Here is a 20,487-nt window from a genome sequence, read left to right on the forward strand (position 1 = left end):
ATATTACAGTATATACCCTGACCATTCCCTCCCCATATTACAGTATATACCCTGACCATTCCCCTACCACATATCTCAATATGTACAGTATATACCCTGACCATTCCCCTCCCCATATTACAGTATATACCCTGACCATTCCCTCCCCATATTACAGTATATACCCTGACCATTCCCCTCCTCCATATTACAGTAAATACCCTGACCATTCCCTCCCCATATTACAGTATATACCCTGACCATTCCCTCCCCATATTACAGTATATACCCTGACCATTCCCCTCCCCCATATTACAGTAAATACCCTGACCATTCCCCTATTACATATCTCAATATGTACAGTATATACCCTGACCATTCCCCACCCCATATTACAGTATATACCCTGACCATTCCCTCCCCCATATTACAGTATATACCCTGACCATTCCCCTACCACATATTACAGTATATACCCTGACCATTCCCCTACCACATATTACAGTATATACCCTGACCATTCCCCTACCACATATTACAGTATATACCCTGACCATTCCCTCCCCATATTACAGTATATACCCTGACCATTCCCCTCCCCATATTACAGTATATACCCTGACCATTCCCCTACCACATATTACAGTAAATACCCTGACCATTCCCCTCCCCATATTACAGTATATACCCTGACCATTCCCCTCTCCCATATTACAGTATATACCCTGACCATTCCCCTCCCACATATTACAGTATATACCCTGACCATTCCCCTCCCCATATTACAGTATATACCTTGACCATTCCCCTCCCCATATTACAGTATATACCCTGACCATTCCCTTCCCCATATTACAGTATATACCCTGACCATTCCCCTACCCCATATTACAGTATATTCCCTGACCATTCCCTCCCCATATTACAGTATATACCCTGACCATTCCCTCCCCATATTACAGTATATACCCTGACCATTCCCCTCCCCATATTACAGTATATACCCTGACCATTCCCTCCCCATATTACAGTATATACCCTGACCATTCCCCTCCCCCATATTACAGTATATACCCTGACCATTCCTCCCCATATTACAGTAAATACCCTTACCATTCCCCTGCCCATATTACAGTAAATACCCTGACCATTCCCCTTCCCCATATTACAGTATATACCCTGACCATTCCCTCCCCCATATTACAGTATATACCCTGACCATTCCCTCCCCATATTACAGTATATACCCTGACCATTCCCTCCCCCATATTACAGTATATACCCTGACCATTCCCCTCCCCATATTACAGTATATACCCTGACCATTCCCCTCCCCATATTACAGTATATACCCTGACCATTCCCTCCCCATATTACAGTATATACCTTGACCATTCCCCTACCACATATCTCAATATGTACAGTATATACCCTGACCATTCCCCTCCCCATATTACAGTAAATACCCTGACCATTCCCCTCCCCATATTACAGTAAATACCCTGACCATTCCCCTACCACATATCACAGTATATACCCTGACCATTCCCCTACCACATATTACAGTATATACCCTGACCATTCCCCTACCACATATTACAGTATATACCCTGACCATTCCCCTCCCCATATTACAGTATATACCCTGACCATTCCTCTCCCCCATATTACAGTATATACCTTGACCATTCCCCTACCACATATCTCAATATGTACAGTATATACCCTGACCATTCCCCTCCCCATATTACAGTAAATACCCTGACCATTCCCCTACTACATATCTCAATATGTACAGTATATACCCTGACCATTCCCTCCCCATATTACAGTATATACCCTGACCATTCCCCTCCCCCATATTACAGTATATACCCTGACCATTCCCTCCCCATATTACAGTATATACCCTGACCATTCCCCTACCACATATTACAGTATATACCCTGACCATTCCCCTACCACATATTACAGTAAATACCCTGACCATTCCCCTCCCCCATATTACAGTAAATACCCTGACCATTCCCTCCCCATATTACAGTGTATACCCTGACCATTCCCCTCCCCCATATTACAGTATATACCCTGACCATTCCCTCCCCATATTACAGTATATACCCTGACCATTCCCCTACCCCATATTACAGTAAATACCCTGACCATTCCCCAACTACATATCTCAATATGTACAGTATATACCCTGACCATTCCCCTCCCCATATTACAGTAAATACCCTGACCATTCCCCTACTACATATCTCAATATGTACAGTATATACCCTGACCATTCCCCTCCCCATATTACAGTATATACCCTGACCATTCCCTCCCCATATTACAGTATATACCCTGACCATTCCCCTCCCCATATTACAGTATATACCCTGACCATTCCCCTACCACATATTACAGTAAATACCCTGACCATTCCCCTCCCCACATTACAGTATATACCCTGACCATTCCCTCCCCCATATTACAGTATATACCCTGACCATTCCCTCCCCCATATTACAGTATATACCCTGACCATTCCCCTCCCCATATTACAGTATATACCCTGACCATTCCCCTCCCCATATTACAGTATATACCCTTACCATTCCTCTCCCCCATATTACAGTATATACCCTGACCATTCCCCTACCACATATCTCAATATGTACAGTGAAAGGGGGTATAGTTAGTTAGTTGATGTGTAAGGGGTAAAGTTAGTTAGTTGATGTGTGAGGGGTATAGTTAGTTAGTTGATGTGTGAGGGGTATAGTTAGTTAGTTGATGTGTGAGGGGTAAAGTTAGTTAGTTGATCTGTGAGGGGTATAGTTAGTTAGTTGATGTGTGAGGGGTATAGTTAGTTAGTTGATGTGTGAGGGGTATAGTTAGTTAGTTGATGTGTGAGGGGTATAGTTAGTTAGTTGATGTGTGAGGGGTATAGCTAGTTAGTTGATCTGTGAGGGTATAGTTAGTTAGTTGATGTGTGAGGGTATAGTTAGTTAGTTGATGTGTGAGGGGTATAGTTAGTTAGTTGATGTGTGAGGGGTATAGCTAGTTAGTTGATCTGTGAGGGGTATAGTTAGTTAGTTGATGTGTGAGGGTATAGTTAGTTAGTTGATATGTGAGGGTATAGTTAGTTAGTTGATATGTGAGGGGTAAAGTTAGTCATCAACTTACTAACTATACCCCTCACATCAACTAACTAACTATACCCCTCACACATCAACTAACAAACTGTACCCCTCACACATCAACTAACTAACTATACTCCTCACACATCAACTACCTAACTATACCCCTCACACATCAACTAACTAACTATACCCCTCACACATCAACTAACTAACTGTACCCCTCACACATCAACTAACTAACTATACTCCTCACACATCAACTACCTAACTATACCCCTCACACATCAACTAACTAACTATACCCCTCACACATCAACAACAGTCAACTCATCTAGACTCACCATACAGGGTGAAAACAGGCCAGTCAACTCATCTAGACTCACCATACAGGGTGAAAACAGGCCAGTCAACTCATCTAGACTCACCATACAGGGTGTAAACAGGCCAGTCAACTCATCTAGACTCACCATACAGGGTGAAAACAGGCCAGTCAACTCATATAGACTCACCATACAGGGTGAAAACAGGCCAGTCAACTCATCTAGACTCACCATACAGGGTGAAAACAGGCCAGTCAACTCATATAGACTCACCATACAGGGTGAAAACAGGCCAGTCAACTCATCTAGACTCACCATACAGGGTGAAAACAGGCCAGTCAACTCATCTAGACTCACCATACAGGGTGAAAACAGGCCAGTCGACTCATCTAGACTCACCATACAGGGTGAAAACAGGCCAGTCAACTCATCTAGACTCACCATACAGGGTGAAAACAGGCCAGTCGACTCATCTAGACTCACCATACAGGGTGAAAACAGGCCAGTCGACTCATCTAGACTCACCATACAGGGTGAAAACAGGCCAGTCGACTCATCTAGACTCACCATACAGGGTGAAAACAGGCCAGTCGACTCATCTAGACTCACCATACAGGGTGAAAACAGGCCAGTCGACTCACTGTATCTAGACTCACCATACAGGGTGAAAACAGGCCAGTCAACTCATCTAGACTCACCATACAGTGTGAAAACAGGCCAGTCGACTCATCTAGACTCACCATACAGGGTGAAAACAGGCCAGTCGACTCACTGTATCTAGACTCACCATACAGGGTGAAAACAGGCCAGTCAACTCATCTAGACTCACCATACAGGGTGAAAACAGGCCAGTCGACTCATCTAGACTCACCATACAGGGTGAAAACAGGCCAGTCAACTCATCTAGACTCACCATACAGGGTGAAAACAGGCCAGTCAACTCACTGTATCTAGACTCACCATACAGGACCAGTATTTGTGGGTCTTCAGACAAAACTGAAACCGGGACCTGGTCAAGCCTGTTTTTTAAACTCCAACCAAACGTATCTTTTCCAGCAAGGCTAATGTCTATTCTTTATGTTGTATTTCTATGTTGACACTGACCATTGTGGCAGCCAGGGAGCAGCTGTTGACCGCCTTGCAGCAGGAGACGACAGACAAGAGAGAGGAGAGACGAGAGACGAGAGTAACTCAGCAAAGAAGTGCACAGTCAAATCTTGTTGACAAAGATCATGACATTGTGTATTTTATTTATTTATTTAAAATCCCTATAAATGCCGTGGAACGTGTAATAGAACGTTCTCAGCCCTCTGTCAACATCACCAGTGTGGACATCCCCCTTCCTGGGAAATTTAGCTGAAAAGTGATGTGTATATTTGTTAGATACTACTGCACTGTCGGAGCTAGGAACACAAGCATTTCACTACACCCGCAATTACAAATATGTGTATGTGACCAATAAGATTTGATTTGTAATTCCTATTGGAATCCAGCCAGCGTTAGGACATCCAACAGTTGCCATGTTTATTCCCTTGTAACCTGCATTCATAACGACTGCCATGATTAGGAACAGTGTGAGTAAACTACCTAAGGTATTTTGGTTGGAGCAACCATTTCAGCAACAGGTGTGAAACATCTAACTAAATGATTGGATGAGTTTAGAGAAATGTATGTTATTTATCTTTGTGTAGCATAAGATTAATAAATTAACCACTCAATATACATGGAAAAACACAGATATTAAAGAACAATTCCAAAAATCAACCTGCAGTAGAGCATGCTGGGAAAAAAGATAATTTGTTGACGTGACTGCTCATTTAGTTTTGAGTCAGTACCACATAAACATTTTAAGTAATAATTACTTTTCATTTACTTTGAGTTTAACCTAATAGAATTATTTAAGTAAGAAATGCCTTGAGGTTTACAATGTATAGGCTACATTTATTTATCCATTATTTTACCAGGTAAGTTGACTGAGAACACATTCTCATTTGCAGCAACGACCTGGGGAATAGTTACCGGGGAGAGGAGCGGGATGAATGAGCCAATTGTAAACTGGGGATTATTAGGTGACCGTGGTGGTTTGAGGGCCAGATTGGGAATTTAGCCAGGACACCAGGGTTAACATCCCTACTCTTACAATAAATGCCATGGGATCTTTAATGACCTCAGAGAGTCAGGACCCCCGTCCCATCCGTCCCATTCGAAAGACAGCACCCTTCACAGGGCAGTGTCCCCAATCACTGCCCTGGGGCATTGGGATATTTTTTTAGGCCAGAGGAACGAGTGCCTCCTACTGGCCCTCCAAGACCACTTCCAGCAGAATCTGGTCTCCCATCCAGGAACTGACCAGGACCAACCCTGCTAAGCTTCAGAAGCAAGCCAGCAGTGGTATGCAGGGTGGTATGCTGCTGGTACATAATGTACATAATGTTAATGACCAAAATCCTGATTTATGTTATGCTTTGTAAGGATGAATAAATTATTGATTAGGCGTGTGTACCCCTAACGCCATCGGTTCAGACTCCAGAAACATATTTTTATGGTAAGCTTTCCTCTGAAATGTCACTGCGACAAGGGGACCTTCTGGCCCGGGTGTGGCGCTCGTGGATGGATCTGCCCTTGTCTCCAGGGCTGCCGACCTCCTCATCTGAAGGACGTTTAAACTTAAATGGGGGCAATCTTACAGTTGCTACATCCATTTTTTAAAACTTTTTAAATTAATTACATTTAGGCTACCCATTTGATTCTTGAAAATTATAACCTATAGCTTAGTTCAATTGTCTGTCATACCCCATCAGAATCCCCAAAATATAAACTTGTTTAAGTCCTTCATTCGTAAACAATATAGGCTAAACAAACTATACTGTATAGCCTCAAAACGTTTTGATATCATGGTGGGTCAGTTATTGTATTCATTATGCTGTCCATGAGTTTGAGAGTGATTAGGTTACAGTCCTCCAGCCCCACCCTTTAAGCTCTTTACCAAATCAGTGGTGGACTGACCTCTTTGTCATGGTTCGAACTGCGGATTGCACCCGTAGGATCGCTGAAATCTTCGGTGTAATCTTCACAAATGCCTACCTTTGACTTATTTTACGGACATTCATTGCGAAACCACTGGACGCCTTTAAGCGTTTTGTTCCCTGTTACTTTTCATTCCTGGCCCGTTCCCTTTTCGTCAGAGGATTGACATCTGGAACGTCTGTGCAATAGGCCAATGTAGTGTAACCATAACATAAAGTAACATATTATACGTGGGGCGGCAGGGTAGCCTAGTGGTTAGAGCGTTGTACTAGTAACCGAAAGGTTGCAAGTTTAAATCCCCGAGCTGACAAGGTACAAATCTGTCATTCTGCCCCTGAACAGGCAGTTAACCCAATGATCCTAGGCTGTCATTGAAAATAAGAATGTATTTTTAACTGACTTGCCTAGTTAAATAAAGGTAAAAAAAAATACCAAATGGAGTGTTATGGATTTATTGTAAAAAATATAATACGTTTTTTCGCTGAGACCAGGTTGCCCTATGGTATTGATCTGTGTGTTGTGTCATAGGCTACATGGTGGGATGGGCAAAAACAAATCTGAACTCATCACGAGGGGCCGCTGTTGATAACAAGTTTCGATAGCTGGCCGCTAAACTAACTTTGCAAATCTAAAAAATGTTAGCTGACATGGGCTAATTGACAATCAGTGATTAACATAACAAGAGAAAAACTGCTGATCCACAACCAAATTTCAAAATTGCGTCTATTGTATTCTACTATTCAAACTCAAAACAATAGGTTGAGACCCTTGCAGAGTTCGTAAAAAAAAAAAAAATTGTATGTACTTTGTACCAAGTAATTACATTGTGTTTGTTTTGTTTTTTGATTCAGTGACAATTTGTTGATTTTTAAACCTCTTTGAGAAATGACACGGTTCATAATTAACAACATGATTGATTAGGTAGATTAGATCTCTGTGACACTACACTTGTATCATCAGCAAACAATATCTGGTAGAGTTTGTTTCTGTATGTTTCATGGTTATATGGAATGGGTTTAAATGTTTTGAATAATTTGTTATTGAAAGAAAGGGATTTCATAATAATACCATTAATCAGTCTTTCTCTTCTTTAGGCTGTGCTTTACTAGTTTTAAATATTTTCAGGGAAGTCAAGGTTGTAGGATCTGGATATTTCACTAAAACACTGGGTGTACAGAGTACTGAGTAAATAGCTGTGCAGCGACGCTCCCCATCCAACCTGATCCCTGAGAGGATCTGCAGAGAAGAATGGGAGAAACTCCCTAAATACAGGTGTTCCAAGCTTGTAGCGTCATATCCAAGAAGACTCAAGGCTGTAATCTCTGCCAAAGGTACTTCAACAAAGTACTGAGTAAAAGGTCTGAATACGTATATAGATGTGAAATTTCTGTTCTTTCTTTTTAAATATAAATTAGCAAACGTTTATAAAAACCTGTTGTGTGTAGATTAATGAGGGGGGAAAAAACAATTAAATTAATTTTAGAATAAGGATGTAACGTAACAAAATGTGGAAAAAGTCTGAATAAGTCTGATGGCTCTGTAGGCTTGCTGAAGATAAACAAGTATCTAATGCTGGGATGGGCAACTTTGAAGGGGTGGGGGCCACAAAGAATCTGACCTCATCAAGAGGGGCCACAGTGGCTCGTGACCCCCCACCCCACAATGAGAGCAAACATTTTGTTTTGTTTTCATTTTATTTGAAAGCGGAGACACATTTTTAACTTTTAGAGTTAATTTCATGCAATTCCACACATTTTGCCATGGGGTTTAGTTAAAATGTTGCCATTTAAAGCAAGTTTGCTGCAATTCCACACATTTTGCCATGGGGTTTAGTTAAAATGTTGCCATTTAAAGCAAGTTTGCATCAATTCCATACATTTTGCCATGGGGCTTCAATTCCATACATTTTTAGTTAAAATGTTGCCATTTAAAGCAAGTTTGCTTCAATTCCATACATTTTGCCATGAGGTTTAGTTAAAATGTTGCCATTTAAAGCAAGTTTGCTTCAATTCCATACATTTTGCCATGGGGTTTAGTTAAAATATTGCCATTTAAAGCAAGTTTGCTTCAATTCCATACATTTTGCCATGGGGTTTAGTTAAAATGTTGCCATTTAAAGCAAGTTTGCTTCAATTCCATACATTTTGCCATGGGGTTTAGTTAAAATGTTGCCATTTAAAGCAAGTTTGCTTCAATTCCACACATTTTGCCATGGGGTTTAGTTAAAATGTTGCCATTTAAAGCAAGTTTGCTTCAATTCCATACATTTTGCCATGGGGTTTAGTTAAAATGTTGCCATTTAAAGCAAGTTTGCATCAATTCCATACATTTTGCCATGGGGTTTAGTTAAAATGTTGCCATTTAAAGCAAGTTTGCTTCAATTCCATACATTTTGCCATGGGGTTTAGTTAAAATGTTGCCATTTAAAGCAAGTTTGCTTCAATTCCATACATTTTGCCATGGGGTTTAGTTAAAATGTTGCCATTTAAAGCAAGTTTGCTTCAATTCCATACATTTTGCCATGGGGTTTAGTTAAAATGTTGCCATTTAAAGCAAGTTTGCTTCAATTCCATACATTTTGCCATGGGGTTTAGTTAAAATGTTGCCATTTAAAGCAAGTTTGCTGCAATTCCACACATTTTGCCATGGGGTTTAGTTAAATTGTTGCCATTTAAAGCAAGTTTGCTTCAATTCCATACATTTTGCCATGGGGTTTAGTTAAAATGTTGCCATTTAAAGCAAGTTTGCTTCAATTCCATACATTTTGCCATGGGGTTTAGTTAAAATGTTGCCATTTAAAGCAAGTTTGCTTCAATTCCATACATTTTGCCATGGGGTTTAGTTAAAATGTTGCCATTTAAAGCAATTTGCTTCAATTCCACACATTTTGCCATGGGGTTTAGTTAAAATGTTGCCATTTAAAGCAAGTTTGCTTCAATTCCACACATTTTGCCATGGGGTTTAGTTAAAATGTTGCCATTTAAAGCAAGTTTGCTTCAATTCCATACATTTTGCCATGGGGTTTAGTTAAAATGTTGCCATTTAAAGCAAGTTTGCTTCAATTCCACACATTTTGCCATGGGGCGGAGAGGTAAATGAGCTGTTTTATAGCTAATTTCCTGAAATTCTACACCTTTTTGCCATAGGGGAAGAGGAATGTTTGCAGTTTTAATATGATATCTGAGTGAGACTGACTAACAAAATCAACGGGGGCCACCCAGCCGGTAATTCGACCAGCTATCTAACAAGTTTAGATAGCTGGCCGCTAAACTAACTTAGCAATCTAAAAATGTTTTGATGACATGGGCTAATTGCGTGACAGTCAGTGACTGACATCACAAGAGAAAAACAGCTGATGCACAACCACATTTCGAAATTGCATCCTTTGTATTCTACTATTCTAACTAAGTAAGTTGAGACCACAACTTTGTAGGGGGGGGGGGGGGGGAATCCGAGGGCCTTCAAAAGGGGGGCAGGCCCCGATCTAAAGTACAGTGGTGGAATAAGCACCATGTTTCTGTTTTCATGTATGTGTGCATAGCCAGGGGTCACACTCCAACAGTCAGACATCATTTACAAACAATGCATTTGGGTATAGTGAGTCCTCCAGATCAAAGGCAGTAGGGATGACCAGAGATGTTCTCTTGATAAGCGTGTGAATTGGACCATTATCCTGTCCTGCTAAGCATTTAAAATGTAACGAGTACTTTCGGGTGTCAGGGAAAATGTACGGAGTAAAAAGTACACTATTTTCTTTAGGAATGTGGGGAAGTAAAAGTTGTCAAAAATAGTAAAGTACAGATACCAAAAAAACTACATAAGTAGTACTTGAAAGTATTTTTTACTCAAGTACTCTACACCACTGCTGAAGTATCATTGCAAATTCTAAAAGTGATTGATTGTATGCTGATTGACTATCCTATAACTGTGTTGACTGATGTCATTGTTATATTCTCCAGCAAGAAAACCAAAAATGTCGCTTTTAACAGAAGGGGGAAGTAAACAAAGAGTCACTAACAACAACCAAAACGAGACAGGAGGGGTTCTATGAGGGGTTCTAAAAGACACTCATGTTGCCTAGCAACAACAACTGGAACCTGAAAGACACCCATCATGAGCCGCCCACTAAATTTGCCCAAGAAGAGGCAAACTAAAGAAAATCCCACACCAAACGTAGACAGGAAGCAACCCAAAAGGTGGAACAAAACAAAAACAGGGAAGATCAGATAAAGGACAGCTTTTTTATTTGATTTGATTTTTCTAGCAAATAGGGAGGGCCAATTTAAGGTGTTATAACCCTCCACATCTCTCAAGCTAACTGGAGCACTGGGCCAGCCACACTTAAATATCACCTGAGCCAACACAGGTGAAACGCCTTTCGACTGACGAGATGACAAACCAGCCCAGGTGTTACACATTCTGACTAACGAGGTGACACCAATCAGTGCAGGCCAACGTGCTAGCGTGCTAACGTCCAACCTCAAAATATAAAGCAAAAAATCTGAACCTGTAACAGTCATTAAGTCTCCTCTCTGACATCAATGTCATTGGGCATATGGGAAGAAGAGCAGAAATATTGATGCAAAGGATACCAAAAAATAAGTCCTTATGGAAAATGTGTAAATATGTTATTTAAATCACAGTTGCTGAGTTTTCTGTCATTCTAGCTGGTTTGAAAATTACAGGATTAAAAACAATGTGAATACATGGTATCCAAAAACATATTAGTAATATTATGATGGGCAGAGTTTATGATATTAATATTGAAGTCTCCCATGATATAACAGTTCTTTCCCTACCTAGTTCCTATAGCAAGTGTGTCTGCCAAGCGGAGGTTGAATTGTTTTCTGTTATAGTTAGGTCTGTAAAATTCACCCAATGATTTTGGTTATCAATGGTTTCCACTGGATTATCCAGACAACAACAACAACAACAACAACAACAACAACAACAACAACAACAACGACAACAACAACAACAACAACATCAACAACAACAACAACATCAACAACAACATCAACAACGACAACAACAACAACATCAACAACGACAACAACAACAACAACAACAACATCAACAACAACAACAACAATCTTCTATATCATTCCTTTGAGAGTATTCCATGTCGTCGTCAAAGAGACCTCCGCCGGTTCGGCCTTCTCTACACCTGCAAACGTGATTACAGTTTTCAACATGGTAGAGCTTTCTACATTATCTTCACGCAACCATGAGTCTGTAACTCCAAGAATATATATATATATATATTTTAATTAATTCCAGATAATCCAAGGATAAGATGATTAAACAAGACAGATAAACCAGCATGTCTAAATGTATTTTAAATCTTTCTCAAGATAATACTTACGGGCTGGACAAAATATTTTGTTTTATACCAGAAAAAAAGCTATTTATGTCAGGATCACATTTTTTTCTCTTATCATAATCACTCTCGAATTTGGTAAATGCAATGTGTAGTATTAGGTATTGACTAGCAAAATTAAAAGTCCGGCTAGATGTTTCAGACAGTGCTGTGCCAAGCTCTTCGTCACTGAGATGATTCAATGGAAAAGGGCTCAATACACATACAGATTGTAAAAAATGAACGATCGATCATATCATTACTGGGAAGAGACAGGCAGCGATTTGTCAGACGAGATAAGTAGTTCATGCTGTGGACATCAGTCATGATGAAACGAAGTGACTGATACATTCACTGAGAATGTAAGATAGCCCGTCAGAAAACAGAGTCATGTTTTTAATGATCACTGTTGAGGTGGACTCATGATCTCTCCGAATCTCCGTGATTCCTCATCATTCCTGGGCCTCGCAGCAAGTCGATCGTAGCTGATGACAGCGTATTCACCCCGTGCCCTAACCTCCGTCATAAGCAGGGAGCAGCTCCAGTCTGTCAGAGATGTCCTTAATGTATAGAGCCCACAGTGGAGGTGTCATAATACCCATAAAACCTAGCTGTTAAACAGGGAAATGGTTCCAATCGTTTTTACACAATTCAATTTTCCCAAAGGGGATTTTAGAAACACTTAAAATAAGGGCTGTGTTTCGTGTAGGCTTTACCCTGGCTTGATGATTTGGGGCTGTGTTTCGTGTAGGCTTTACCCTGGCTTGATGATTTGGGGCTGTGTATCGTGTAGGCTTTACCCTGGCTTGATGATTTGGGGCTGTGTTTCGTGTAGGCTTTACCCTGGCTTGATGATTTGGGGCTGTGTTTCGTGCAGGCTTACTTTGGTGTGACGTTTTGATAACCATGTAAATCTCTCTAAGACAAGGTTTTTATCAATATATTTGGCTGTATTTACTCTCATATTCATATGGTTTGATTTACACAAGTACATGTCCCACAAATCAGCACTTTGGCAGTTTACAGTGAAGATCATTTATATAAAATAAGTTATATATTTTTCAAGAATATATGGGTATATATGATTTATTTAAAAGTCAAAAAATGGATGTAGCAACTGCAGATGTGTCCCTTTAACTTCAAATGCTATTTTCAGAGGAAGAAGGTAACCCTGGAGACAGGGGCAGATCCATCTAGCCGCACACAGGCCAGAAGGATCCCTTGTCGCAGTGACGTTTCAGAGGAACCCTCACCATAAACATATGTTCCTGGAGTCTGAACTCTTGGCGTTGGGTGTACGCACGCCTAATCAATAGTTCATTAATCAATACACAGCATAACTTAAATCAAGAATGTGTACATTATGTGGCCTAGGACTAGTACCAGTTGAGCATATGGAAGAAATCCTGAGAAAAGTGTCGGTCTATTTGATAAAATCATTCAATGTTATCTTACATAATGGATTATACTATATATATGTTCCCCTCCTCACCTGATAACTCAGATTGCTCTCAATGTTTTCCACATCAGCTCTCAATGTTTTCCACATCAGCTCTCAATGTTTTCCACATCAGCTCTCAATGTTTTCCACATCAGCTCTCAATGTTTTCCACATCAGCTCTCAATGTTTTCCACATCAGCTCTCTCAGTGAGAGCTGAGGTGGAATCGGAATCAGGATAGAGTGGGAGTTCCCACATATCCTCTCCTCTCCTCTCCTCTTCTCTCCTCTCCTCTCCTCTCCTCTCCTCTCCTCTCCTCTCCTCTCCTCTCCTCTCCTCTCCTCTCCTCTCCTAGATGAGTTGACTGGCCTGTTTTCACCCTGTATGGTGAGTCTAGATACAGTGAGTTGACTGGCCTGTTTTCACCCTGTATGGTGAGTCTAGATGAGTTGACTGGCCTGTTTTCACCCTGTATGGTGAGTCTAGATGAGTTGACTGGCCTGTTATCACCCTGTATGGTGAGTCTAGATGAGTTGACTGGCCTGTTTTCACCCTGTATGGTGAGTCTAGATACAGTGAGTTGACTGGCCTGTTATCACCCTGTATGGTGAGTCTAGATGAGTTGACTGGCCTGTTTTCACCCTGTATGGTGAGTCTAGATGAGTTGACTGGCCTGTTATCACCCTGTATGGTGAGTCTAGATGAGTTGACTGGCCTGTTTTCACCCTGTATGGTGAGTCTAGATGAGTTGACTGGCCTGTTATCACCCTGTATGGTGAGTCTAGATGAGTTGACTGGCCTGTTTTCACCCTGTATGGTGAGTCTAGATGAGTTGACTGGCCTGTTATCACCCTGTATGGTGAGTCTAGATGAGTTGACTGGCCTGTTTTCACCTTGTATGGTGAGTCTAGATACAGTGAGTTGACTGGCCTGTTATCACCCTGTATGGTGAGTCTAGATGAGTTGACTGGCCTGTTATCACCCTGTATGGTGAGTCTAGATGAGTTGACTGGCCTGTTTTCACCCTGAATGGTGAGTCTAGATGAGTTGACTGGCCTGTTATCACCCTGTATGGTGAGTCTAGATGAGTTGACTGGCCTGTTATCACCCTGTATGGTGAGTCTAGATGAGTTGACTGGCCTGTTATCACCCTGTATGGTGAGTCTAGATGAGTTGACTGGCCTGTTTTCACCCTGTATGGTGAGTCTAGATGAGTTGACTGGCCTGTTTTCACCCTGTATGGTGTGTTAGATTAGTTGACTGGCCTGTTTTCACTCCACTGTTCAAAAGTTTGGGGTCACTTAGAAGTTTCCTTGTTTTTTAAAGAAAAGCACATTTTTGGTCAATTAAAATAACATCAAATTGATCAGAAATACAGTGTAGACATTGTTAATGTTGTAAATGACTATTGCAGCTGGAAACGGCTGACTTTTAATGGAATATCTAAATAGGAGTACAGAGGCCCATTATCAGCAACCATCACTCCTGTGTTCCAATGGCACATTGTGTTAGCTAATCCTAGTTTATCATTTTAAAAGGCTAATTAATCACCTCAACCCACAAAAAACCTAACTAAATCTACATAAAGTCCCTACAGAATAAGCCACGGTTATATTAATAAATGACCGATTCAGTTAAGAAATTGTTCTAAATTAATTAACTGACTTGATTTAATCAAGTTTAAAACGAACCATTAAAATGTTCTGCATCTATCCTATAGGAATCCTGACCTTGTGGATATTTCCTCTCAACATATCACTCAGATCACTCTGGGAGTGTTTGTACTCAACTCTGTTTAAGTCAGTGTCGCCAACCGATTGGACAAGAGAAATGAAGAAATAACCAGCAGGGCCTGTCTGTGAGTTGGCTACCCTAATATACATATCCTTGACCTGGAAATAAAAACAACTACTAGTTTTATTACTATGGTAAATAAATTCATGAGGTTATTGAAACATTATTATTGATTATTATTATTGATTATTATTGAAAAAGCAAAGATTACTAAGATTTGTTCTAGTTTTGCCAACACAGAACGAGTGATTTTCAGCGGACACAGAGTTAACATTCCCAGCATGCACACTGCTTCCCGGTGGCCAGCCTCCAGTTCACTGTCATGTGGTGTGCAACATGCTCTGGGTGGCCAGCCTCCACTTCACTGGCATGTGGTGTGCAACATGCTCTGGGTGGCCAGCCTCCACTTCACTGTCATGTGGTGTGCAACATGCTGCGGGTGGCCAGCCTCCAGTTCACTGGCATGTGGTGTGCAACATGCTCTGGGTGGCGCCTCCAGTTCACTGTCATGTGGTGTGCAACATGCTCTGGGTGGCGCCTCCAGTTCACTGGCATGTGGTGTGCAACATGCTCTGGGTGGCGCCGTGTAGCCACCTCCCCCACACCGCCCGCTGGCTGAAGCAGGAGTACAATATGGATTGTTATACAAGGCCTTCAGCCACCATTGTACGTTCCTGTAGACTTTGGCAGCGTCTAGGGCCAAGAAACAGAATCAGAAGGAAGTGGAGGAGGAGGGGGACAGATAGATGCCTCTTAAATCTAATGTCGGTTTATAGTAAAGCTGTACAGTATTGCTACCAACCCTGGGCCTGAATAGCTACAGGGCAAAAAAAAAAAAGGAATTAAGATGCGGGGTTTCGTTCCAAACCTGCATGAAAACATCTCATTTACCTAATTGACTGTTCATCAGGACCTTGGTTAATCGAATCCTTGAGTAGATTAGAAGGAGTGCAAAGGGCGAATAGAGTTATCACATACATCACATAGTAGGCGTTCCCTAATGGGAAATATGCAAATACATGCTAGAACGCGCCAATAGGATCTTGCTTACTCGTACTTGGCTCTGCCCCCCTCCTGGCTAGTTCTGCCCACTAGGGTGCAACTTTCTCAGGTACGGGAGGGACATGTCCCCCTCCCACATTCGGGAAATTGCATTTTTTGTGTGTCCCACCCAGTTTTATCATTGGAATGTGATACAAAAACTGGGCACTTGGGGTGCTTTAGGACCCTGCAGACGTCTCTGTGCAGTCGGGTAGGCTGTTTGTAGCGTTTACCCAATTGGATAAAACAAATATGAATATTATGTCCCACCCACTTCTAAAACCGAAGTTGCTTCTATCTTTGATTAGTTAGAAAAATCTTTGCGACTAGCCTCATTAATAAGAGAGAGAGAGAGACCCAACTTGGCACTGCATCTCAGTGCAAGAGGTGTCACTGCAGTCCCTGGTTTGAATCCAGGCTGCATCACATCCGGACGTGATTGGGAGTCCCATAGGGCGGGGCACTATTGGTCCAGCGTCATATGGGTTTGGCCTGGGTAGGCCATCATTGTAAATAATAATTAGTTCTTAACTGACTTGTCTAGTTAAATAAAGGTTAGATTTAAAAAAAATGGCACCATTTCCTTTTTTAGTACTTTCTTTAGACAGCCAGGTGCAACTCCAACGCAATTTAGACAGCCAGGGGCAACTCCAACACAATTTAGACAGTCAGGGGCAACTCCAACACAATTTAGACAGCCAGGGGCAACTCCAACACAATTTAGACAGTCAGGGGCAACTCCAACACAATTTAGAAAAAGAAGCTTTCGTGTTTAGTGAGTCCTCCAGATCAGAGGCAGTGGTGATGACCAGGGATGTTCTCTTTTTAGTGAGTCCTCCAGATCAGAGGCAGTGGTGATGACCAGGGATGTTCTCTGTTTATAGTGGGTCCTCCAGATCAGAGGCAGTAGGAATGACCAGGGATGTTCTCTGTTTAGTGAGTCCACCAGATCAGAGGCAGTAGGGATGACCAGGGATGTTCTCTTGATAAGTGTGTGAATTGGACATTTTCCCTGTCCTGCTAAGCATTCATAATGTAACTAGTACTTTTGGGTGTCAGGGAAAATGTATGGAGTAAAAAGTACATAATTTTATTTAGGAAGTAGTCAAAAATATAAATAGTTAAGTACAGATACTCCAATAAACTAAAATAAAATACTACTTTACACCACTGCAAACATAGGCATAGGCACAGACACATGCATACACACACATGATAACATATGCACTATACATACACACATACAGATGGATTTTGTGTTGTAGATATGTGGTAATGGAATATGGGCCCGAGGGCACACACATAGTGTGTTGTGAATTCTGTAATGAATGTATTGTAATGTTTTTAAAACTAAATAACTGCCTTAATTCTGCCGGACTCTAGGAAGAGTAAATACAAATACAAATGACATGAATATCCATAGCCATCTCGTGACAACTCGATACAAAGTAGTTTTTCTCCGTTGCCGGGATGTGTCCTACTTATATACGTACACTCGTAACAACTTAAGCATTAAAATAAACTTCCATTCGATCAAATAAACCTCACGTAGCAAAACATGCCATTCATTTTTTTCTCGACCAAATTCGACACTCTCATTGACCCAAAAACTCCATGCTTGGTGGGCGAAACAACGCCACCTGCTGGAGAGATACAGAGTTTCCGCCAAGTTGGGTCTCTCGCTTTCTCTTCCTCTCTGTTAATCATAAATCACATTTTCTACATTATTTTTCTGACGTGAAATTGTTTGGTTCAAATCCAACCCTTGTACTGTACATGAAAATAAGGTTCTGGCAATTTGTAGGCTAATTAAACACGTTAAAATGTAAATAATGTGTCATGGGGAGCGTTGTAATTCTACATCGCGTATTTGACGAGAATGGTTTTAGAATACAGAGACAAAATCAGAAGGTCAATGGCATGGAGGAGGATTACAGAGATGTTGGTGTTGGTGGTGGCTAAAGACAGATTTGCACGACAATGTTTGCAAGTCAAAACCACAATTTAGTTTGCCCAAAGTACCCATCCATGTGTATGTAGATCTATGTATTTTACAGGAAGTGAGCTATTCATCAATGCCATGACACCAGTATAATGAAAGAGACATATACTATAATATGAGAATCATAACGTTGAAATACCATTATCCAATTGGTAGCATATTACATGCTTACTGTATCACTTAGAATATTATAATGCATGTTACTGGTGATTTCTATAATTTGGCGGGCAAATGTCACAATTAAAATTTACTCAACACATTCACAACTGGTGGCTTTGAGCAGTTTTGAGGTTTAGGTTGCTTGATGTTCATAGCATCAAATCAAATTGTATTCGTCACATACACATGGTTAGCAGATGTTATTGAGTGTAGCGAAATGCAAACATTGTAGTGCACATTTTTCTTCACCCACCAACAACACCAAAAATCTCTGCAATCCTCCTCCATGCCTTTGACCTTATGATTTTGTCTCTGTATTCTAGCAATGCAAAATCATATGGATTTGAAAACCAGACCGTGATAATTTGCTTTCCTCCATTTTTGGGGGCTGTGCTTATTTTTTATTTTTTATTAACAACAAATCAATACATAAAGCACATGAGGGAACACAAGCATACATAGATTACAAACAATGGACAATCGAGCTAGGGGCGGGGCTGGGGGCGGGGCTAGGGGCGGGGCTGGGGGCGGGGCTGGGGGCGGGGCTAGGGGGTACAATATCACATTACAATTACACAAGGACCTTAAGGGACATTCATATACTTACAATTCTAACAGCTTTTTTGTTAGTAGAGCATTTAACCGTCTTAAAATACAGTTCAATTTCTTTTTGTAGGGTACGAAAATGTGGCTTTCTGTTTGTAAATTTACATTTGTGTATATGAAATTTGGCCAAAAGAATAATGAAATTAATTACATAAAAATGTTTCAGCTTATTTCTATTGTATGTAAAGAATCCAAACAGTACATCTCTCCACAATAGTGTAAAATCTTCATAAATGTGTTCAATTATAAACCTACTGATGTCTTGCCACAGTTTTCTTACATGCATACAATGCCAAAAAAGATGCACAACTGTTTCTGGGTGGTCATTACAAAAGGAGCAATTTGAGTTGATGTTTTCCTTAAACTTCTTCATATAGTGGTTGGCAGGTTAATATTTATGAATAATTTTAAAGGAAACTTCCTTAATTTTGTTAACAAGTAGGTATGTGTGTGGCAACATCCAAACTTTTTTCCAATAAGGCATGACATAAGGTATAGATACAACATCCTGCTGAAACAAGGATCGTATCGCTCTGTTGTTGAATGGACCAATAGAGAAACAAATCGTTCCTACTGATGAGTCAACAGGGTCAACAGAAGGTAGGCTCTGAGGGTCAGGTCTTGACACGTTCCTGAATAACATAGCAACACCTGAGGGAATGGAATGGTATCTAAAACAATTGCAAAATCTTTAGGTGTTACAGGGACCTTGTAAAGTGATAAGAATTCTTTATAACTGAGTAAAAGACCCTCTGCATTTACCAGTTGGCTCACCAATAGGATATTATTTCTGAACCAATATTCTAAAAACAGAGAGGTATTTTTATACAATATATCCCCATTATTACATATATAATATCTGTGTGGAGAAAAATTGTGTTTATAAATTAAGGGCCATGACAAGAAAACCTGCCGATGAAAAGCAGAAAGTTTCACTGGAACTTTGTCAATATTATAATTGCAAAACAACATGAAGTTAAGGCCACCAAAAGTAGAGAAGACATGATGAGGAATAAAATTCCAGATAGAAGTGGGTCTTCTTAGGAATTGTTTTATCCAATTGATCTTGAAAGTATTATTTAAAGTAGTAAAGTCCAGAAAATTCAGTCCACCATTCTCACAAGTGTTCATTACAACAGTTTTCCTAATGTAATGGGTACGGTTTCTCCAAAGAAAGTTGAAAAGCATCTGGTCTATCTCCTTGCTTATTTTACTCTCAAGATATAAAGATAGAGCACCATATGTTAGTCTAGAGATACCTTCAGCCTTGGTTATTAGGACTCTACCTTTTAAAGATAAGTCCCTCTGTAGCCACTGATTTAGTTTCTTCAGTTTTTTTTAAATAAGAGGGTTAAAATTGAGTAAGCCTCTAGACTTCTGATCCTTTGTAATGGTTTTGCCTAAATATGTAAGTTCTTATTTTACTGGAATGCCATAATATGAAGGTGTCACACAATCTTTGACAGCTATGAGTTCACATTTATTAATGTTAAGATATAGACCAGACGCTTTGGAAAAGGATTGTAAATCACATTGATCGATATGGGAATTTGGTTAGCATGCAATTTGCATAATGTAGAGCGGAGCTAAAAATGTTTTCAACTACTCCCCTAGCAGATCACCTTCCCA

This window comes from Oncorhynchus nerka, linkage group LG8, assembly GCF_034236695.1.
Source record: "Oncorhynchus nerka isolate Pitt River linkage group LG8, Oner_Uvic_2.0, whole genome shotgun sequence".
NCBI classification, from domain to species: domain Eukaryota; kingdom Metazoa; phylum Chordata; class Actinopteri; order Salmoniformes; family Salmonidae; genus Oncorhynchus; species Oncorhynchus nerka.